This window comes from Chiloscyllium punctatum, chromosome 10 (genome assembly GCF_047496795.1).
Source record: "Chiloscyllium punctatum isolate Juve2018m chromosome 10, sChiPun1.3, whole genome shotgun sequence".
Taxonomy (NCBI): Eukaryota; Metazoa; Chordata; class Chondrichthyes; order Orectolobiformes; family Hemiscylliidae; genus Chiloscyllium; species Chiloscyllium punctatum.
The window spans coordinates 14688486-14712764 of NC_092748.1; the positions used below are offsets into that span (position 1 = coordinate 14688486).

Consider the following 24279-nt stretch of genomic DNA (forward strand, 5'->3'; position numbering starts at 1 on the left):
TTTCTTCATGGTCTTATACTGGCCACGTATAATCCCCTCCAGCTCTCCGAGATCTTTGCAGTTTGCAATTGTAGTCTCCTGTGCATCACAGATTTTCATTGCTTAGCCACTGGCAGCCATCCATTCAGCTGCTTAAACTCTGCAATGCCTTCCCGAAATTTCTCGATCTTTTTGACTTGATCTCCTTCTTCCACGCTATCTTTGCAACCTACCTCTTCGATCGAAGGCTTCGATCGCCTGTTCTGGCCAGCTCCTGAGGAAACTCAGTGTCAAATTTTCTTGTAACACTCCCCTCTGATGTGAATCATAGAATCATACTGTACAGAAGAACCCTTCTGCCTATTGGGTTTGTATTGCCAAAATGACAAGAGGGTCTGATAACTGAGCAGACCCATGCCTTTTAAACTTCGGCAGAAAGACTGTAGACAGTGGTCTTTTCCCACTGCGCCTTGGCGGTAAGTGCCCCAGGTTTTAGTGCATCCCTCAGCCCCTAGTCCTGGACCTTGGAATGTGCCAGTCTTTACCCTGGAAGACCAACAAGTTTTGGGAAGACCAAAGAGGGTCTTTCACTGAGTTTATGGTCGTCCAGGAGCAGTCAATGTTTGTCTCAGTGTGCATCCCTAGGAACAGACCATAGAGCAACAAAATCCTGCACCACGAAACCACTTGGGACGACTTTGACAAAAACCACTGCGTCTCTCCCCAGAACTTCTTTGCAAAAGCACATTCCAGAAGGATGACATTCTCTTCACTGGCGCAGCTGCTTCAAGGGCAGCATTGGAGCCACAGAATAGAATGATTACGGAAAAGAAAGAGGCCATTCAGCCTGACTTGTCTGTGCAAGCTCTCTGTAGGAGTCGCAATCCTCCAACAAATCAGTATGGCTTTTGTTTGAGCCCCAAGTCTGGGTGCAGGTTCATCAGATTGGACTGACATCGGCCAGACATCTGCTTTGAGCAGAAGCTCAGGAAGAAAGGCCTGGAGCCGTTTAAAAATAAAAGATTGTCATTTTCTTTGAACCTTTTTGCTGACTGTAAAGATAGACTGATTCACCAATCAGGTTACAAAGAGATGATTTGCTCTCCATCTGTCACAGGAAGGCAATACACTCAAGGATACATTGATCAGCATCCAATAATGAGAGGGGGAGGCGGAGCAAGGTTCTTGGTGATGAAAGGTCAAGTGAGGAGATATCCTGGTTTACATCCAACCAGTGTTGGCAATTTTGTGCAGCGATGGGAAATAAATGCAACATTGCATGAATTGTCCAGCTGAGGCCCCTTCTCTCTCTTCTGCTCGATCGGGCTGGCACTGAATATCCCAGAGCATTGTTCAAAAGTTACAGATTTGAGAGTTCTCTCACTGGGTCAAAATGTTGCATGCTCATGTCTCCCTCCAGGGATTTTCTTACATAATCCTGGCTGCTACTCCCAGTGAACTGCTGAGGAAGTGCTGTACTAGCAGAGGTGCCACCAGTTATGATTTCTGTCTGCCTTCTCAAGTGACTATAAGTGATTCCACATCAATCTGCTGAAGAAGAACAGAAGGTCATGTTCACTAATTAACCATCTAATAACATTTAATATAGATTATCCAGTGATTATCATATTGCAGTGTAATCTGTGAAAATTTATTCCCTGTTTCGTGTTACAACAGTTACAACGTTTCAAGCGTGACTATTGGCTGCAAGGTACATTGGGAGGTGATGGAGGGTACTGTATAAATGCTAGTTTTTGTTCATCTAAGTGCAGTTTTGCAATGGTTCTCTTGTGGAAAGGTGCCCTGTTTGACTTTGTTAGTAGTATAAAGATCATACCATTTCTTTATTTTTCTGTATTTTTAATTGTGGACTGACATGAGAGATGAGAGTCTAGATTAGAGAGGTGCTGGAAAAGCACAGCAGTTCAGGCAGCATCCAAGGAGCAGTAAAATCAACGATTCGGGCAAAAGCCCTTCATCAGGAATACAGGCAGAGAGCCTGAAGGGTGGAGAGATAAGTGAGGGCGGGGTGGGGGGGTGTAGTGGGGAGAAAGTAGCATAGAGTACAATAGGTGGGTGGGGGAGGGGATGAAGGTGATAGGTTGGGGGGGGAGGGTGGAGTGAACAGATGGAAGGGAGGACAAGTCATGGGGACAGTGCTGAGCTGGAAGTTTGGAACTGGGGTGAGGTGGGGGATGGGAAAAGGAGGAAACTGTTGAAGTCCACTTTGATGCGCTGGGGTTGAATTGTTCCAAGGCGGAAGATGAGGCGTTCTTCCTCCAGGCATCTGGTGGTGAGGGAGCGGCAGTGAAGGAGGCCCAGGACCTCAATGTTCTCGGCAGAGTGGGAGGGGGAGTTGAAATGTTGGGCCACAGGGCGGTGTGGTTGATTGATGCGGGTGTCCCAGAGATGTTCCCTAAAGCGCTCTGCTCGGAGGCTTCCAGTCTCCCCAATGTAGAGGAGACCACATTGGGAGCGACGGATACAATAAATGATATTGGTGTATGTGCAGGTAAAACTTTGATGGATGTGGAAGGGTCCTTTAGGGCCTTGGATGGAGGTGAGGGAGGAGGTGTGGGCGCAGGTTTTGCAATTCCTGTGGTGGCAGGGGAAAGTGTCAGGATGGGAGGGTGGGTTGTAGGGGGGCGTGGACCTGACCAGGTAGTCACGGAGGGAACGGTCTTTGCAGAAGGTGGAAAGGGGTGGGGAGGGAAATATATCCCTGGTGGTGGGGTCCGTTTGAAAGTGGTGGAAATGTTGGCAGATGATTTGGTTTATGCAAAGGTTGGTAGGGTGGAAGGTGAGCACCAGGGGCGTTCTGTCCTTGTTACGGTTGGAGGGGTGGAGTCTGAGGGCGGAGGTGCGGTATGTGGACGAGATGTGTTGGAGGACATCTTTAACCACTTGGGAAGGGAAATTGCGGTGTCTAAAGAAGGTGGCCATCTGGTGTGTTCTGTGGTGGAATTGGTCCTCCTGGGAGCAGATACCGCGGAGGTGGAGGACTTGGGAATATGGGATGGCATTTTTACAGGAGGTAGGGTGGGAAGAGGTGTAATCCAGGTAGCTGTGGGAATTGGTGGGTTTGTAAAAGATGTCAGTAGTCATTAATGGAGATGGAGAGGTCCAGGAAGAGGAGGAAGGTGTCAGAGATGGTCCAGGTAAATTTAAGATCAAGGTGGAATGTGTTGGTGAAGTTGATGAATTGCTCAACCTCCTTGCGGGGAGCACGAGGTGGCGCCAATGCAGTCATCAATGTAGCGGAGGAAGAGGTGGGGAGTGGTGCCGGTGTAATTACAGAAGATCAACTGCTCTACGTAGCCAACAAAGAGCTGTGTGCTCATGGCTACCCCTTTGGTCTGGAGGAAGTGGGAGAATTCGAAGGAGAAATTGTTAAGGGTGAGGACCAATTCGGCCAAACGAATGAGAGTATCCGTGGAAGGATATTGTTGGGAACGTCGAGAGAGGAAGAAACGGAGGGCTTGGAGGCCCTGGTCATGGCGGATGGAGGTGTAGAGGGATTGGATATCCATGGTGAAGATGAGGCGTTGGGGGCTGGGGAAACGGAAGTCGTGGAGGAGGTGGAGGGCGTGGGTGATGTCTCGAACATATGTAGGGAGTTCCTGGACTAGGAGGGATAGGACAGTTTTGAGGTAGGTAGAGATGAGTTCAGTGGGGCAGGAGCATGCTGAGACAATGGGTCGGCCAGGGTGATCAGGCTTGTGGATCTTGGGAAGGAGGTAGAACCGGGCAGTGCGGGGTTCCCGGACTATGAGGTTGGAAACTGTGGGTGAGAGATCTCCTGAGGTGATGAGGTTCTGTATGGCCTGGGAGATGATGGTTTGGTGATGGGAGGTGGGGTCACGGTCGACGGGGTGGTAGGAAGAGGTATCCTCGAGTTGGCATTTGGCTTCAGTGGTGTAGAGGTCAGTGCGCCAGACTACCACTGCGCCCCCTTTATCTGCAGGCTTGATGGTGAGGTCAGGATTGGAGCAGAGGGATTGGAGGGTTGCGTGTTGTGAGGGTGAGAGGTTGGAGTGGGGGAGGGGGGTAGACAGGTTGAGGCGGTTGGCTGCGTGTTGTGAGGGTGAGAGGTTGGAGTGGGGGAGAGGGGTAGACAGGTTGAGGCGGTTTGCCCTCCAACGCATCTTGTCCACATCCCGCACTCCACCCTCAGACCATTCGGCTCATCGAGTCTCCATTGAACCTCGGAAGAGCATCCCATCCAGACAACCCCACAATCCAAATTGGGGATTTTACCATGGCTAAGCCATCTAGCCTGCACATCCCTAGACACTATAGGACAATTTAACATGACCAATCCACCCAACCTGCCCATCTTTGGATTGTGGGACGAAACCCATGCAGACACAGGGAGAATGTGCAAACTCCACACAGAAAGGCACCCGAGGCTGGGATCAAACCTGGGTCCTGGGTCCCTGGCGCTGAGAGACAACAGTGTCAACCGCTATGCTACCCTGCCATGCTTTTGTGACAACGCTGGGAATAGCAAGGCTTTATTTCCAGTGTGATACCCAAGGGAGGCAATATCAGCAGGAAAAAGTGGAAAATACTTAGTTAGGTTTAAAAATTCTTTCTTTCAATGACAATTTCAACTTGAACAGATTTTCCTATCATCTCCCATAAATTTCAGGTCATTTGAAGCTCTGCTTGTCCATCACCTAACTTTCACAAAGTTTCTTTAACCATCATCAATCTGTTGATCTACATTGCCTCAAATTTAAAGTAGCCATTTTTTATGTTTAATTCCCTCCATGGCCTTCCCTCTCCCTGTACTGCCTTCAAGCCTGCCCGATTCACTAAGAATTCTGCAGTCCTCCAGTTCTGGCCTCTTGGATATGTCCATTTTTCTTTGCTGTCCATTTGGTGGCCAAACATGTATTTGTCAAACTTTCAATGTCTGTAATTTCCTTAGCAAACCTCTCAAACATATACAAGGAACAAAATTAGGCCACTTGACCCTTCGAACCAGTTCCACCATTCAACTTGATTAAGGTTGACCTGATTTTAACCTTAACTTTGTACTCCTGCATAGTCCTGGTATTCCTTGATTCCCTTGGTAATCAAGAATCTCCCTCTGCCCTAAAAATATTTAAAGAATTTGCATCCCCTGCCTTTTGAAGAAGGCAGTTCCAAAGGCTCACAAACCACTGAAAGAAAAATATGTTTCCTCTTCACTAATTGAAATGGGTATTCCCTTCTTCCAAAAGAGGAATCATCCTTTCAACAGCCATCTGGTCAGGTCCCCTTAGGATCTAGTATTTTTCAATTAAGTCATCTCTGACTCTTTTAAAGTCGAAGGGAAACAGATCTTGTCTTTCCTCATAAGGAAATGTGCACAAACCAGATATTAGTCTAGTAAACTTTCCCTAAACTGCTTCCAACTCACAAACATCCTTCCATAAATATGGTGACTAGTGCTGTACACAGTACTCCAGGTGCAGTCTCATTAATGCCCTGCATAATTGAAGCATAACCTTCCTATTCTTGCATCCAATTCCCCTTGCAATGAATCATAACATTCTATTAGTTTTCTTGATTACTTGCTGCACTTGCATACTAATCATCTGTGATTCATGCTCTGGGACACCCAAATCTCTCTGCATCTCAGAGTTCTGCAATGTCTCACCAATTAAATAATATTTCTTCTTTTATATTCTTCCTGACAAAATGAACAATTTCCCACATTCTACTTCATTTGCAAGATCTTTGCCCATTTGCTTAACGTGTCTATGTCCCTTGGTAGATTATTTAGGTCCTCTTCATAACTCACTTTGCTACCTATCTTTGTGTCATCAGCAAATTTAGCTACCATATCTTTGATCTCTTTATTGAAATCATTTGTATAGATGGTAAAAGTTGATGCACCAGCACCTACTCTGCAGCACACTACTTACATCCTACTAACATGAAAAATACCTACTTATTCATACATTCTGTTTCCTGTTAGCCAGCCAATTTTCTATGCATGCCAATATGTTACTTCCAACACCATGAGCTTTAGTTTTCCACAATAATTTTTGCTGTGGCACATTATCAAATGCCTTCTTGAAATCTAAATATAATACATGGACTAGTTTCCCCTTTATTTACAGCACAAATTACTTATTGAAAGAACTTCACTAATTGGTCAAACATGATTTTACTTTGACAAAGCCATTGGTTCTCTTGAATTTATTTATTTATTTGTGTCCTGTTATGATATTTTTATCAATAGAGTCATAGAGCTGTACAGCTTGGAAACAGACCCTTTGGTCCAATGCATCCATACCAAATAGATATGCTAAATTAATATAGTCCCATTAGCCAGCATTTGGCCCATGTAACATTTTCCCTGTGACAAATGTTAAGCGAATTGGCCGATTGTTTCCTGCTTTCTGCCTTCCGCCTTTTTTGAATAAAGGAGTTATTTTGGTATTTTCCAATCCAAAGGAACCTTCTCTGAACGTAGTGATTTTTGGAAAATTAAAAACAACATATCAACTTTTTCACTGGCTACTTCTTTTAAGACCCTAGACTGAAATCCATCGGGATCTGGCAAACTTGTCAACTCACACTTCTAAAAGTTTACTCATTACTACTTCCTTGGAATTTTCTTGAGTTCCTCACTCCCTTTTAATTCCTGATTTACACTATTTCCAGGATGCTTTCTGTTTGCTCTCCAGTGAAGACTGACACAAAATATCTGTTTAATTTATTTACCAATCTTTATCTTCCATTACTAATCTCCCAGACTCATTTTCTGGAAGACCAACATTTACTATGTTAACTCTGTTTTTCTTTTTTAAAATGTCTGAAGAAACTTTTCCTACCTGTTATATTTTTGACTAGCTTTCTCTTGTATTTTACCAGAATTATATGTCTTTTTTTGAATTTTATACTGTTTTTGACTTTTTTTAGTTAACCACGGATGGAGGTACATCCATTGGAATTTTTCTTATTCGTTGGAATATATCCAGTCTCTGTTTTCTGGAACATCTCCTTAAATCTTTGCCAGTACATCTCTATCAAATTATTCCTTATCTTAAACTATCAGTTCACTATCACTCGTTCTGCTTTCATACCCTCATAGTTACCCTTATTCAATTCAAAATTGTAGTCTTGAACTCACTCTTCTCTCTCTTAAACTGTACGTAAAATTCAATCGTATTATGTTTGATTTTATCTCAGTTGCTTTCACTATAAGATCAACAATTAATCCTGTCTCACTGATCAAAACCAGGCCTAGTGTAGACTGCTCTCTGGTTGGTGCTATAATATGCTGAGTGAAAGTGAGGGCTGCAGATGCTGGAACTTAGAGGTAAGAGTGAGGTGCTGGAAAAGCACCGCAGATCAGGCAACATCCGAGGAGCAGGAAAATCGAGTTTCAGGCAAAAGCCCAAATGAAGAGCTTCCTGATGAAGGACTTCTGCCTGAAACATTGATTTTTCTGCTGCTCGGATGCTGCCTGATCTGCTATGCTTTTCCAGCACCACACTCTTGACTATAACATGCTGATTCAAGAAACCTTCCAGAAATATTCAATGAATTCCTCTTCTGGACTACTTTTACTCATCTGATTTTTCCAGTTTATATGTTGGCTAAAAGCCCACATGATATTTGTTGCACACTTTTACCAGCTTCCGTTATTTCTTCCTTGAGGTGAATGTCTTACCACATGGTTACAGTTAGAGAATCCGCACTTGCATTTATCATTCCAAACGTTTACCCAGACTGCTTCTAATTCCTGATTTCCTGAATTAAGGTCATCCATCTCCATTGTGCTAATATGATCTTTAATAAATTCAGCAGCCACTCCTCCAACCTTTAGTAACTGCTTGTCCTTTCTAAATGTCACCAACAATATACCAGTCTGAGTAATCCCATAGCCACATCTCAGTCATAGCCAATTATTTATCTGAATGTGTACTACAAGTTCATTCATTTTGCTTTTAATGCTACATGCTTTTAAATACAGTGCCTTAAATTTTGTTGTTTCATTATTTTTGTAATCCCTCATCATATCTAGTCATAATTCCTAGTCATAGTCATGTCCTTCAGATGTGTATTCTCTGTTCCTTCCTGTCATTGTCAGTTTATTATTTTCCACATTAATTCCTTCCTCTGTTGCAATTTCCCCACTCTTTGATTCATAATAATTTTCCAAATTTGGGCCCTTGCCTCCACTGTTTAATTAAAACCTGCTGAAACTTCCCTGGTTATGAAATTCGCAAGAACACCAGTCCCCTCACAGTTCAGGTGCAGACCATTCTATCAGCATCGGGTTTCGTTTTTATTGTCACATGTACTCAAGCACAGGAGTACAGTGAAAAGTGTGTAATGTCAGCACAGATGGCCCCATTTTAGGTACCAAGGTACCTGGGTACAAAAAGAGCTTAGGTACAAAATAAGAAGAGAGTTAAAAAGTTAAGCATTGCTTCAAAGAATAGTAGAAAAATAAGTAAATAGGTAATAGTTTAAAACTAAGAAAATAAAGAGTTCTCCACTTATCTTGCTCTGCTGTCTGTTCTGGACATCGCCACTGCAGATACCTTTGCTGCTGCTGGAACTGCCGCCTCCCTGATCTCCCCTGGTGCCTTGGGAACATATCCAGGTAGGATCTACCCACATGCTGAGTCGAGGCACTGCCTCAAGCCACCGAGAGACCAGCCAAAATACCTCTGAGAGACCATGTTGAGATCTGCTGAGAGACTCCAGGTTGACAGCTGCCTGAGAGGTGCCCAGACCAGCTACCATTTTCCCCATTCTCGGTGCCAACGCCTCACAAACCAGAACTTCCTTTTCCCACACCACTCTCTCAGCCTCTTCCTGCGCTCAACCCATCCCTTTTAATTAAAGATGCTCCTTAAAACCTCCACCTTTGACCAAGCAGATGGTTACCTGCCTTCATAACTCTTTAGATAGCTCAGTGTCAATGTTTGTCTGATTGTGTTCCTGCAAAGCACGTTGTGACATTTTGCTATGTTAAGGGTGCTGTAGAAATGCAACTTGCCCATATGATAAGGGACTGCAATCAAACGCATTCTTGCTGATCATGGAGTTGGCAGACTGGGTTACTTTTTAAATCAAAATTGATTTTGCGAACATTAATTTGTTGCGATGTGGGAGAAAAGAGTGCAAAAGACTACTGTTTGAATTCAAACCACAGATGTTCGAGAGGCAGAGAAAAGTGATTCATTACAAGTGCCATCTCTCTCATTCAAACTCTATTGTTGTCTCATTTCCTCATAGTTTCCAGTTTTCACCAGCAGAGGACCCCAGCTCAGCTTTCCTCCCACCCAGCCAAGTTCTCCTCAGAAAGACATAACCAACTATCACACATTAAATTAATTTTCTCTATTTCCCAGGATCTGAAAGAACTTGTGTGAAAAGACATTTTTAATTTTCTATTTTATACTTCACTGGCCATAAAGCACTTTGGGCTATGTTAAAGTTGTGATACATTTTAATTTTAATCTACTTCTTCTTTCCTTCCTTCCTCTCACCTTGATTGTCTTCTATATTCGTTTGAACACTGGGTAGATAAATTCACCACTGTCACATGGCTCAGCTTTGATTTGTAGCATATGCTGGGTTATGTGATCTCTATTGGAGGAGCCGCTTTGTGTAAGTTCTTCAGAACTGAGCTTGTACTATCCCAGTCAGGAAAATACAACTTTCCAACAATGTTCCAAAGAGGTTTTCATTAAAATTAAAACTTAAGTAAATGCTTCAATTAAACATCCTCCGGTAGCTGAGCGTGTAATTGACCTGCCACTAATGTATATCCTGAGATTCCTAGGTTCAGACTTGGAAAAAGAAAATAGTTGTTTTTTTAGTGTCTAACATTGATTTGGTACACCCCAAGGTGTTTAAAGCCAACAGAGTACTTTTCTCAAGCATGGTCACTGTTGAAATAGCATCATGGAGCCATGCAGCATAGGAGACTATTGCCCATTGTGCCTCAGTCAGCTCTTTTCCCAATCACTTGTTCTCTTTCCTCATAACAATGCAAACATTTTCTTTTACAAATACCTATCCCATCCCGTTTTTGTAATTTCACATTGAATCTATTTCCATTGTACTCCCACCTGATTTATCTGATCTTCATAAGCCACTGAAACGCACACCTCTAGTCCAGTACATAACACGAATAAGGAGCAGAAGTTGGTCGTTCAGTGCGCAATCCTGATCCAACATTCAATAAGGTCATGTCAAGAAATGTCAGAAACCCTTTCTGAAGAATGGTCACTGGACTTGAAATGTTATTTTTGCTTCCTCTCCACAGGTACTGCCAGACCTGTTGAATGTCCTCCAACCATTTCTGTTTTTGTTTCGGATTTCCAGCATCTGCAGTTCTTTGTTTTATTTCAATAACAGCATGGCCGATCGAGATTTTCAGGGAGAGGTGGGCACCGCAGGGAGTGGAGTGGTTTATTTCCCCCTCCAACTCCATTTTGATTTAATCCCTGCCCTCCTCTTCACTTTTTGATCATGCAGCATTGCCCTTTGAGAAGGTCACGACTTGTCACTGGCCACTTGGGTGTTTCCTTTCTTCTTGGTGGTGGAATATAAATAAAGATTACACATTTGTTGTTCTTTGCTGTGTCCCACACCTGCACTCACACGACATGGGTGCTGGGGAAAAATAAGCACTACCGCTGTTAGGCAGTGGTGTGTGGAAAAGAAGAAAGAAAAGAACAGATTGTCAGAGGTTCTATTCACTCTGGGACTGCATCAGTTTTGAGAACTCTCCATATGTAAACAAAGGCTGACTTGGTGACTTCAGAAGTATTTAATTGGCTGTGAAGTATTTTGACATCTGGAGGTTGCGAAAGATGCTATCTAATGCGTGCAATTATTTATTCTCAGTGGAGGAGATTGTGGCATTATGGTAATATGACTGGACTAGTAATCTAGAAGTCAAGCATGATGCTCTGATGAGGTGTTCAAATTCTACCATGGCAGCCAGTGGAATTCTATAGTTCTGGAATATTAAAACTACTCACAATAATGGTGATTGTCGTGAAAACTCACTTGGTCAATAATGCCTTTTTGAGAAGGAAGTCTTCCACCTTTACTTGGCCTTGCATACTAGTGACTGTTCATGGTCAATGGACAACTTATGAGCTTATTATTATTATTACTACAACTTACGAGTGATGGGAGTCTCTTCAAGAGGCAATTGCATTATCATGGAACCATTACAGCAGAGGTTGAAGACATCTGTAACCATACCATCCTGCATGCGAAATGTATGCAGTGTCCAACTGTGTGGGATATAAAACCTGGTCACAAGCACAATCTCAACCACGCCACTGGCCACTGAAGATGGTCAACCCTGTGAAGGAGAAATATTCACGATCAATCTCGACAAAGTCACCTTTAGGTTACAATTCACAAATACTACCCAGGACCTTTTTGGCTGCACAAGGGGTACGGAGCTGACTTTCTCTCACCTGGAACTATAAGTATGCACCAACACATTCTTAAACACAATGTCATATTTCCTGGGTGATGCAGGGAGTGGACGGGGGACTAAGTATCAGTCATTGCACAGTACTTAGAATCTCTGACTATACATGTCCAACATGTCTTGTGCAGCATGCATCAACATAAGGTTCCTTTGTTAAAAGTCATTTTAGAGGCATTCCATGGTCCTCCTTCTTTGATTGCTCATTTGTTACTGTATGGAGGAATATAAACCGTCAAGGGCCAGAGGCCTTACAAGGATGGTTGTTGGGAGACAAAGTGCTACCCTCCATGGTTGATAACTCCATTATGCAACTTCCTAACTGAGGCTAAATGTAGACATAATGTAACCCATTCTTTGGCCAAGGCCATAGCGGTACATTAGGCTTCCTGTAGATGAGGTTTTGATGCTTTGATCAGTCTGGGGTGGGCTGTAGTACACTCCAGACAAAGTGTACTGCATGACCTTTATATGCAGTACAGTGATATCAGGCAAGAAGGGGGTGCGATGGATTTTGAAATGCTGGGGGAGTGGCAATCATCCAAAGAGGAAGCTGAGGACAGTGAGCAGCAGCAATGTCACTGAAGTAACTGCACAGAGGCCAGTATCCCATCGTCATCTCCTTTATTTACAATGGAGAGTCCTTGAGACTGATCCAGCTCCCAGAGTGAATAGAACCTCTGACACTCCTCTTCTTTTTTTTCTTTCCCCCACACCACCACCGAGCAGCAGTAGTGCTTATATTTCCCCAGCACCCATGACATGTCTGTGCAGGTGTTGGACACAGCGAAGAACAACAAATGTGTAAATCTTTATTTATGTTCCACCACCAGGAACAAAGGAAACACCAGAGTGGCCAGTGACAAGCAGTGCCCTCCTCGACAAAGGGCAATGCTGTGAGATCAAAAAGTGAAGGGGTGGGCAGGGATTAGATCAAAATAGAGTTGGAGGGGGAATTAAAACACTCCACTCCCTACGGTGTCCACCTCTCCCTGAAAACCTCGAGGGTGGTGGTGCTCCTTCTCCAGGGACACCTGGGCATGGACGTAACCACAGAAAAGGGGCAGGCAATCAGCCCTAATGACTCCCTCCATGGTCCACTGCCTGGATCGGTTTATGGCCAGTTTGGCCAGGCCCAGGAGCAGTCCCATGAGGATATCCTCTGACCTACCCTTCCCCCTCCACACCAGGTGCCCAAAGATCAGTAGTGTGGGACTGAAGAACAACCAAAAACAGAGGAGAAGGTTTTTAAGAAAGTCTAAAAGGGAGTGTGACAATCCTGTTCATTTTTTTTCTTTTTTTCCCTGACACTCCTGTTTTTTTTTATTTAAAAAATTTTTTTTTAACTCCACACTACCGCCTAACTGCAGTGGTGTTTATTTTTTCCCCAGTACCCATGTTGTGTGTGTGCAGGTGAGAGACACAGTGAGAGACACAAGGTGCACAAATCTTTATTCAAATTTCCACCACCAGGAAGAAGGGAAACACCCAAGTGGCCAGTGACAAGCAGTGCCCTTCACATCACAATCCTGTTCATATCTGTCAGTCAGGGTTCCTTGACTGGGGCTATTAGTCTCGTCCAAGAAAGGAACTCATAGTCTATGAGATTCACCTGGCTGACCTCATTATAATCACTACTGTCACCTTCCTTCCTTGCCTACATGTGACTCCAGAACCACAGAAATGTGGTTATTTCTTTAATGCAATAAATGCTGGCCTAGCCAGTGATACCCACCCCCCATGAATGAATGAAAAAGTCATTTGAAGACTCTCCAGTATGCAATAGTGCCACATTGAACAACAAGAGTATGTTGAGTTACTCTGGTCATTGGCGAAAAGTCGCATTCCCTTCAGTAAGGTTTTAAGATTGGATGAATCTAAGAACTGGTAACCTGTGCAAATTTGTCCCTGAACAGAAAGAGATATATGTGCAATTAAGTATCAGCCTTGCTACCTCTATGCCCTGAGAACAGTTCATTGTTGTTGTCCTTCCACTGCATGCACAGTGAATAGCAGCTCCTGCCAGAAGGTGGAGCATTATGGGGGCTTTAAAGATAGCTTCAGCCTCAGGAATCCTGGGGGATTCTGCCAATGTCAGATATTTTTGCCTGCTGTGTGACAGCGGATACGGTGAGTGGGGGCATTAGAGGCTCATGGTGCCTATGTAATAGAGTGAGAAGTCACACTAGGCTTCATGGAGGCAAACCTTCCATGAAACATGAAAAAAATTGACACTCAGCCACTTTTTCTTAAAATGCTGGCCTTTATCTCAAGGCACTGAAATAGATGTGGTGGAAATTATTTATAGTTGTACAAATCTCTGGTTAAGATTTAGATTCACGTGAAGCACTGTGGACAGCACTGGATATCAGGCCACATGGTTTGGAAGGGTTGCAGTGTGATTTTGGTTCACAGAATGCAAAAGTGTAATATATTGAGAATAGATGGCATAGACCTTTTATAAAAGTACATTGAGAAGTAATATATGAGAGGGGTTTAAGATGATTAAAGCATTTGATGAGGTTGACAGAGAGAAGCCATTTCTTACTATGGAAGTGTTGTTGGGGGATGTGGGGGAATGCAGAAAGAGATGTAATTTTAAAAATAGGTTTGCAATTCAGGGGTGACATTATGAAACATATCTTCACGCAACTGTAAGTAGAAATCTGAAGCTCTCTCCTTCAAAAAGCTGCTGATGCTGCAGCCAGTTCAGAATCTAAAAACTGAGATGGTTAGATTTTTCGTAGGTCATGCTACTGAGGGATATGAGTCAAGGCTGCCCAGTGGAGTTAAAATACACATCAGCTATGGTTTAATTGAATGTCAGAATGAGATCTGGGGATAGGCTAGAGATCTGTTCCTGTATTGATATAATAGCAATACAGCCCGTTCTCAAAGTGGTTCCTTCATTAAAGAAGTGGAAAGCACTATTAGGAAATCTGGAATAAGAATAAAACTGGAAGTCTATGGAGTGTCTCAGTGCCTCAACCAAATGAATCATAGAAACTTTTATAGAATAGAAGAAGGTCAGAAAATAGGAGGAGGACAGCAGCAGTTTACTATTTGATGGTGAGCTGCTGTTGATGGCACATTTTCATATCGGCAATGCAAAACAATCCTCACCTAGGCATAACAAAGATCACTTTGCTTTTGGAACTCCAGAAGCAACTTTGCCATCTTGTATTGATGAGATGCCTGCCACTTCAAAAGATATTCTTTGCTAATTCTAAATAACGGTTGCAATTTTCTTTCTGATGAGGTAAAACTGCAGGCTTGGCAAAACCAGACATGCAAAGATAAGAAACTGTTTGGAGTTGGGTGTGGAGATTTCAGAGGTGCCATTATGTGTTGCCATTTCTCCCTTCTCACTGCAACTGTAACCAAATGAATGATGTCAAAGTTGTTTAAAAGCCTTAAAATTCCATAATTAATTTGAAAATTTAACTTAGAGCAACAGAAATATCGCAGTGAATTGAAAGAAAGCCTTATGTATACTTTGTGCTTTTCATAACTTCAGGACTTCATAGAGTCAGAGAGTTAGAGAGATGTACAGCATGGAAACGGACGCTTTGGTCCAACCCGTCCATGCCGACCAGATATCCCAACCCAATCTAGTCCCACCTGCCAGCACCTGGCCCATATCTCTCTAAATCCTTCCTTTTCATATACCATCCGGATGCTTTTAAATGTTGCAATTGTACAAGCCTCCACCACTTCCTCTGGCAGCTCATTCCACACACACCATTCTCTGTGTGAAAAGGTTGCCCCTTAGGTCTCTTTTATATCGTTCCCGTCTCACCCTAAACCCAAGCCCTCCAGTTCTGGACTCCCCCATCCCAGGGAAGAGACTTTGTCTATTTATCCTATCCATTCCCCTCATGATTGTATAAACCTCTATAAAGGTCAATTCTCAGCATCCACACTCCAAGGAAAACAGCCCCAGCCTATTCAACCTCTCCCGAAAGCTCAAATCCTCCAACCCTGGCAATATCCTTGTAAATCTTTGCTGAACCTTTTCAAGTTTCACAACATCTTTCCGATAGGAAGGAGACCAGAATTGCACGCAATATTCCAACAGTGGCCTAACCAATGTCCTGTACAGCTGCAACATGACCTCCCAACTCCTGTACTCAATACTCTGACCAATAAAGAAAAGCATACCAAACGCCTTCTTCACTATCCTATCTACCTGTGACTCTACTTTCAAGGAGCTATGAACCTGCACTCCAAGGCCCCTTTGTTCAGCAACGCGCCCCAGGACCTTACCATTAAGTGTGTAAGTCTTGCTAAGATTTGCTTTCTCAAAATGCAGCACCTCGCATTTATCCAAATTAAACTCCATCTGCCACTCCTCAGCCCATTGGCCCATCTGATCAAGATCCTGTTGCAATTTGAGCTAACTTTCTTCGCTGTCCACTATACCTCCAATTTTGATGTCATCTGCAAACTGACTAACTATACCTCTTACGCTCATATACAAATCATTTATATAAATAGTGAAAATTAGTGGACCCAATACCATTCCTTGTGGCACGCCATTGGTCACAGGCCTCCAGTCTGAACAACAACCCTCCACCACCACCCTCTGTCTTCTACCTTTGAGCCAGTTCTGTATCCAAATGGCTAGTTCTCCCTGTATTCCATGAGATCTAACCTTGCTAATCAATCTCCCATGGGGAACCTTGTCGAACACCTTATGAGGTCCATATAGATCACATCCACTGCTCTGCCCTCATCAATCCTCTTTGTTACTTCTTCAAAAAACTCAACCAAGTTTGTGAGACATGATTTCCCATGCACAAAACCAGGTTGACTATCCCTAATCAGTCCTTGCCTTTCCAAATACATGGACATCCTGTCCCTCAGGATTCCGTCTAACAACTTGCCCACCACCGATGTCAGGCCCACCGGTCTATAGTTCCCTGGCTTGTCCTTAACATCCTTCTTAAATAATGGCACCGCATTAGCCGACCTCCAGTCTTCCAGCACCTCACCAGTGACTATCGATGATACAAATATTTTAGCAAGAGGCCCAGCAATCACTTCCCTAGCTTCCCATAGAGTTCTAGGGTACACCTGATCAGGTCCTGGGGATTTTTCCACTTTTATGCATATCAAGACATCCAGCACTTCCTCCTCTGTAATGTGAACATTTTTCAAGATGCCACCATCTATTTCTCTACATTCTATATCTTCCATGTCCGTTTCCACATTAAACACTGATGCAAAATACTCATTTAGTATCTCTCCTATCTCCTGCGGTTCTACACAAAGGCTGCCTTGCTGATCTTTGAGGGGCCCTATTCTCTCCCTAGTTATTTGTAAAATCCCTTTGGACTCTCCATAGCCCTATTTACCAAAGCTATCTCATGACCCCTTTGTGCCCTCCTGATTTCCCTCTTAAGTATACTCCTACTGCCTTTACACCCTTCTAAGGATTCACTCAACCTGTCCTGTCTATACCTGACATATGCTTCCTTCTTTTTCTTAACCAAACCCTCAATTTCTTTAGTCATTCAGCAATCTCTCTACCTACCAGCCTTTCCTTTCACCCTGACAGGAATATACTTTCTCTGGACTCTATTTATCTCATTTCTGAAGACTTGCCATTTTCCAGCCGTCACTTTACCTGCGAACATCTGCCCCCAGTCAGCTTTTGAAAGTTCTAAAGTTTTTACAGTTAATCAATTGTTCTTGCAGTGTAGTCATTGTTGTAGTGAATGAAATGTCGCAGTCAAATTTGCACGTAACTACGTTCTGTGGACAGCAGTTGATAATGACTATTCAGCTGCTTCACCAATATTGGAGACACCCTGAAGAAAGGTTACACTCGAAACATTGACTCCTGCACTCCCCGATGCTGCCTGGCTTGCTGTGATCTTCCAGCCTCCTGTGTGTCTACTCACTGATGTTGGTCGAGATATATGCAATGGCCCGAGCACAAGGGAGAACTCTCCAGTTCTTCTTTAATTTAGACAATTCTTTTCCCCAGTCATCCAAGCGAGCAGGAAAAGCCTTTAATTACCATCTCCCCCAAAAGTTAGTGTTATGATCATCCCCCCCCCCCCCCCACCTTGTTAATACTGGTCATGTCAGTTCCACGATTGAAATCTGATTCAAAGTATTTTTTGGTTTTACCTATGTGGCCTTTCTTTGAAATACAAGAATGCAATGCTGCAGATTTGATTTTAACAATATAGCAGAGGTTTATTACGCAAAAGTGAAGAAAAATAGAACAAAATCAACCTGTTTACATATAACAGAAATGTAAACATTTCAAAACACACAGGAGAGGCTAGAAAAAAGACTCAAGTTGTTTTTTCGAGAGTGGTGAAGGCTGAGGGGGCATTTGATAAAAGTCAATAAAATCATGAGATGCATAGATAGGGTTGACAGTCAGAATCATTTTCCCAGAGTTGAAATGTCTAAATCTAGGCGGCATGCACCTAAGGTGAGAGGGGGATGTTCAAAGGAGATGTGAGGGGCAAGTTTTTTTTAACACGTTGTGGTAGGAGTCTAGAATGCGCTACCTGAAGTGATGGTGGAAGCAGATATAATAAGGGCATTTAAGGGACTTTAAGATAAGCACATAGGGATATAGATCAAGGGTAGGCAGAAGGGATTAGTATAATTTGGCATCATGTTCGTGGTACGTGGGGCCTGTTCCTGTAGTGTACCATTCTATGTTTGAAAATATAATCCCATAAATCCCAACAACACCCCTTTACAGTGTTCACACCATAGATACCCAACCTCGGCAAAATGTGGGTAGCTATTGGCTGATTAACCTAGCATCTATTGTTGGAAAAGCAGAAGGAAGTAATAGCAGTAGATTTGTAAAACCATACCTGATCATAAGAGTCAACCTGGCTTCATGAAAGAGAAGTCATGTCTGACTACTTTACTAAGAGTTTTTTAAGAAGTCTCAGCGTGAATAGAGGGGAACCAGTAAATGTGTGGTATTTAGATTTCCAGAAGTCATTCCACAAGATACCTCACAAAAGTTTAGGTTATAAAGATAAGAGCCTATGGATGCTGCAAGTATTTTGGCTCATGGGCAAGAAACAGCAAGTGGGGATAATGGGTTCTTTTCCATGTTAGCAACCCATGACCAGTGGGGTTCCACAGTAATCAGTGCTGGGGCTGCAACTGTTTCCAATAAAAATTAATGATTTGGAGGAAGGAAGTAAATGTATTGTAGCCAAATTTGCAGACAATACTAAATAGGTGGAAAGGCAGGTTGTGAGAGGGGGATACAAACAAAAAAAAATATTATTTAAATGGAGAAAAACTGCAGAAAGCTGCAACACAAAAGGACTTAGGGATACTTGTGAACAGGATAGCTAACAGGTGCAACAGGTAATCAGGAACTTGAATGAAATGTTGGCTCTTATTTCAAGGGGTTGGAGAATAAGACTAATGAACTTGTTCTGCAACTGTACAAGGTGCTGTTAAGACCACACCTGGAATTCTGTGAGCAGTAATTCTCTCCTTACTTAAGATATAATTCCACTGGACGAAGTTCAAAGAAGGTTCACTTGGATGATCCATGGTATGGAGGAATTGTCTAATAAGCAAAGGCTAAACAGGTTGAGACATACTCAGAAAAATAAGAGGTGATCTCATTGAAACACATAGGATTCTTAAGGGACTTGACAGGGTAAATGCTGAGAGGGTGTTTGCCCTCATGGGAGAACCTAGGACCACAAGGCATAGTCTCAGAATAAAAGGGTACAAATTTAAGATTGAGATGAAGGACAATTTATTCTTTCTGATGGTTGAGTGTCTTTGGAATTCCTTGCCATAGGGAGCTGTGGGGACAGAATCCTCTTGTAAATTTAAGGCTGAGATAGATAGATTCTTGATTAGTAGGAGGATCAAGGATTATGGGAAAGGGCAGGATAGTGGACGTGAGGGATGTCAGATCATCCATGAACCTATTGAATGGAGGAATAGGCTTGAGGGGCCGAATGGACTACTCCTGTTCGTATTTCTTAAGGTCTTATGATCTTACTTCCTTACCAAACCTCGTCAGACAGTGTTTAAAATCTAGCCCTTTGTTGAAGCTTCTGATCCCATGTTCTAAATTCTTTGTACATCAACCAGTGTGACATTTTGTCCATCAAGGTCCTGTGAAATGCCTTAGGAAATTTTACAATTTAAATCCAAGATGCTTATGCTGTTTTTGTTGAGGGCTACCACAATTCTTGAACCTCTCAGAAGTACACAGCAGAACTGCAGGCACTGGTTTATAAGAATACTTTCCCTGATGTTATTGTGGGTCCAGATGGTATTCTTGTTATGGTGGTGGATACCGTAACATTAGATGACAAGAATATGAGATTCTTGCATCTTACTTGGAGGTAAAGGCATGCTAATTAAGGATTGTTCTTGAACATACATGAATGCAAAAGTGAAAGAGGCAGAGAGATTTAGTGACAGAATTCCAGAAGTAAGGTCTTGGCAACTGAAGAATTGCATTTATTAACAGGATGAAGGAAGAAGGGAAACGAACAAAATTGGAGAAGGCATTCTCAGAGGGTTGGAGGCTGGTGTGGATGAGATGATAACCGCTTTCATTAGGAGCTCTACTACCTTCACTGAAGGGAGTGAAGCCCAACAATTTCCACTTCGCCGAACCCATGTAGTTGTACAATTGGAAGTAAAGGCAGTTCTGAATATGTTACCATATGAGAAATCACATGTCTGGTTTGTTGCATTCAGTATTTTTGACTGTTTCCTGGGAATAGAAAAGCTTTGTGGATGAATTAGTTGAGTCTTCTGTTTTCTAAACTGTTCTTAGCTTCAGATTGCATTTTGTGATATTTAGGGATAGAATGAAATTGCCACCATTCCTTTTCCCTTGACTGGATCCCTATTTGGCTTTCAGTGGAATAACCAATAGTAAGTCTTAATGAGAAGAGGTTATTATCTTAAACAAGATAGAGTCAGAGAGGTATACAGCATGGAAACAGACCCTTTGGTTCAACTTGTCTATGCTGACCAGATATCCTAAAGCAATCTAGTATTTGGCCCATATCCCTCTTAACCCTTTGTTTTCCTAAACCCATCCAGGTGCCTTTTAATTGTTGTAATTGTACCAGACTCCACCACTTTCTCTGCCAGTTCATTCCGTATACAGACCACTGTCTGCATGAAAATGTTGCCCCTTAGCTCCTTTTTAACTTCTTTCTCCTCTCACCTTAAACCTATGCCCTCTAGTTTTGGACTCCCCTATCCTGGTGAAAAGGTCTTGTCTATTTATCCTATCCATGCCCCTCATGATTTTACAAACCTCTATAAGTCACCCCTCAGCCTCCGATGCTCCAGGGAAAACAGCCCCAGCCTATTCAACCTCTCCCTATAGCTCAAACTCTCCAACCCTGGCAACATCCTTGTAAATCTTTTCTGAACCCTTTCAAGTTTCACAACATCTTTCCTACTGTCAGGAGACCAGAACTGAACGTTGTTTATTGCGCAATAGCAATCCTGTACAAGTTACATTCGTAAGATAAACATTATGACAGAAACTTGAAGAGAACTGTGGAAAGACTGTATGATCTCATTAGAGCAGGCGGAGCTCATTGTAGTCTCCAACATTCACATCTTCAGAACCATTTTCCCTCTATTTTCACTGAATGCATGAATCTCGTGGAATCAGATATACCTCTGCAACTCAGTTAAAACCGGGACATGGAGTTACAGAGCTGTTTCTTTGAAGGAGTCAAGCTAGCAAAATGTTAACAATCTTCACAATCTGCAATCGTTTATGTTTGCTTTCCAACAATTCCACTCAGTTATTTTCACACAACTACCAGAGGTTGCTGATGAAACCGAATCAATAAACATTTTAATAGTTGTGACCCTTCCATCATCCTTTAATCAGTGAATCTGTCAAGAAAATCTCACCTATCTAGGCCAACATAGAAAATAGTCCCCTCCCCCTAACCAAATCATGATTACTTAACTTCAACACTTGAATCCTGACCACAAAGGGAGCTAACCTCACCCTATATTGCAAGTGATCAAATGCCAAGTTGAAAAATGTAAATTTTGAGGGGATGGAAAGATGAAGAGGTTCAAAGAATGATTTCTGGAGTTTAAGGCCAGTTCCACTGATCAGTGAGGTCATGGCTAATCTGTGACAAAACTTCACACACCTGTCTTTGCCTCATATCTTAACATGTTTTTACCAAGAGCAAATCATTAATTTCAGATTTTAAAATAAACAAATGATCCACCATCTACCTATTTTTTGTGGAAGAATTCCAAACATCTAGCACTTTTCTGTCAGTGGAAATGTTTCCTATTATTGCCCCTAAAGGATGTGCCTCAATTTTACTTTTATGGCTCCTAGTCTCCAAAAGCATCTCAATCTTCTCTACTTATTCCCTATCACAGAGAGTCATAGAGCACAGGACCAGACTCTGCAAAGTCTTGCTATCCAAACATTATATCCAAACATATCCCACTTGTCAGCACTTGGCCAATATCACTTGAAACCCTCCCATCATACACCCATCCAGAGGCCTTTAAATGTTGTAATTGTACCCGCCTTCCTCTTGCAGTTCATTCCACGCATGCACCACCCTCTGCATGAAAACGTTATCCTTCAGCTCCTTTTTAAAATCTTTCCCCTCTCACCTTAAACCTACGCCCTCTAGTTTTGGATTTCCTTGGAAAAGAAGGAAAGAGACCTTGACTCTTCACCCTATCCGTGCCAGTCATGATTTTATCAACCTCAATAAGGTTATCCTTTAGCCTCCAATACTCCAGGTAAAAAAGCCCTTGTCTTTTGAGCTTCTCTCTATTGCTCAAATCGTCAAGTCCCAGTAATGTCCTTGTAAATCTTTTCTGCAACCTCTCAGGCTTGACAACATCCTTCCTGGAGAGGGGCAACCAGAATTGTATGCAGTATTCTACAAGCGGCCTCACCAATGTGCTGTACAGACATGACATGACATCCTAATGCCCACACTTAATGTTCTGACCAATGAAGGTAAGTGTGACAAACACCTTTTTCGCCACCCTGTCTACCTGTGACTCCACTTTCAAGGATCTACGCACCTGCACCTTAGGGGTCTCTGGTCGGCAACACTTCCCAGGGCCCTACTATTAACTGTCTAAGTCCTGTCCTGGTTTGCCTTACAAAAATGCAACATCTCACATTTAGCTAAATTAAATTCCATCTACCACTCCTTGGCCCATCTAATCAAGGTCCCTTTGTGCTCTGAGATAAATTTTCTTCACTGTCCACTACATTACCTATTTTGATGTTATTTGCAAACTTACCAATCATGCCTCCTATATTCACATCCAAATCATGTATCTTTGCAAAACGTGTAAACTCCACAAAGACAGTGGCCCGAGGCTAGAATTGAACCTGAGTACCTGTGAGGCAGCAATGCTAACCACTGAGCCACTGTGCTGCTCCACTGTACAATGGTTGGGGATTTAAATTTTCCAAACATAGACTGGGACTGAGCTGAAAATGTGTTACTGGAAAAGCGCAGCAGGTCAGGCAGCATCCAAGGAACAGGAAAATCGACGTTTCGGGCATCAGCCCTTCTTCAGGAATGAGGAAGGTGTGCCAAGTAGGCTAAGATAAAAGGTGGGGGGCTTTTACCTTTGCCTGCTTGGTACACCTTCTTCATTCCTGAATAAGGGCTGATGCCCGAAACGTCGATTTTCCTGTTCCTTGGATGCTGCCTGACCTGCTGCGCTTTTCCAGCAACACATTTTTCAGCTCTGATCTCCAGCATCTGCAGTCCTCACTTTCTCCTCATAGACTGGGACTGACATAGTATTAATGGTTTGGATGAGGAGGGATTCGTGAAGTGTTTACAAGAAAACTTTCTTATTCAATATTTATATATAACCACTAGAGAAGAAGAAATACTTGACGTTCCATTGGGAAATAAGGCAGGACAATTTACAGAGGTGTCAGTAGGGGAGCACTTTGGGTCAAGTGATCATAATTCTACTGGTTTTAAAATAGTTATGGAAAAGGATAGTACTGATCAAAAAGTTAAAGTTCTAAATTGGTGTATGAGCTTTCATTTGCCTATATTGAAATTCATGTGCCACATTCATTTTGACAGTATTAGGCAGGAACTTTCAAAGCTGATTGGGGTGAGCTATTTTCAGGTAAAAGGATGGTTAGGAAGTGGAAGACCTTTAAAATGAGATAATGAGTTCAGAGACAGTATATTCCTGTTGGTGTGAAGGGTAAGGCTGGTAGGTGTAGGGAATACTGGATGACTAGAAAAATTTGAGCCTCTGGTCAAGAAAAAGGAGGCATATGTCAGGTATAGACAGCTGGGATCAAGTGAATCCCATGAGGAATATAAGGGCAGTTGGAATATACTGAGAAAAGTCAGAAGGGCAAAAACGGTACATGAAATAACTTTGGCAAAGAGAGTTAAAGAGAATCCAATGAGATTCTATCAGCACATTAAGGGCAAAACAGTAACTAGGAAGAGAATAGGGCTCCTTCAAGATCAGCAAGGCTGCCTAAGTATGGAACGGCAGAAAATGGCTGAGATACTAAATGAACTCTTGGCAGGAGTATTTACTGTGGAGAAGATTATGGAAGCTAGGTTCTTGGGGAGATAAATAGTGATATCTTGAAAATTGTGATAATTTCAAACAAGCCATCCTTTAAACTTCTAAATTCTCAGAAATATGATCATGGTTTGTACAGTCTTTCTGTGAAATTTGATAACTGGAGAACAGATATCTATTCTGGTAAATCTATACTGCACATCTTCCAAGAATATATCCTTCATAACCTGTGGTGCCCAGAACTGTTGACAGTACTTTAGATGTGC

General features: G+C 42.6%; 1 long non-coding RNA gene across 1 annotated transcript in view; it reads right to left on the reverse strand.

Annotated features, from left to right (window-relative positions):
• Positions 1-844: 844 nt before the first annotated feature.
• LOC140481914 (uncharacterized) overlaps positions 845-24279 on the reverse strand; it is a 29742-nt gene continuing 6307 nt past the window's right edge. The window contains exons 2-3 of the long non-coding RNA XR_011961635.1: positions 11134-11317; positions 845-1530 (exon numbers count right to left, since the gene is read on the reverse strand). This is a non-coding gene — a long non-coding RNA (uncharacterized lncRNA). The remainder of the gene's footprint in view (positions 1531-11133; positions 11318-24279) is intronic.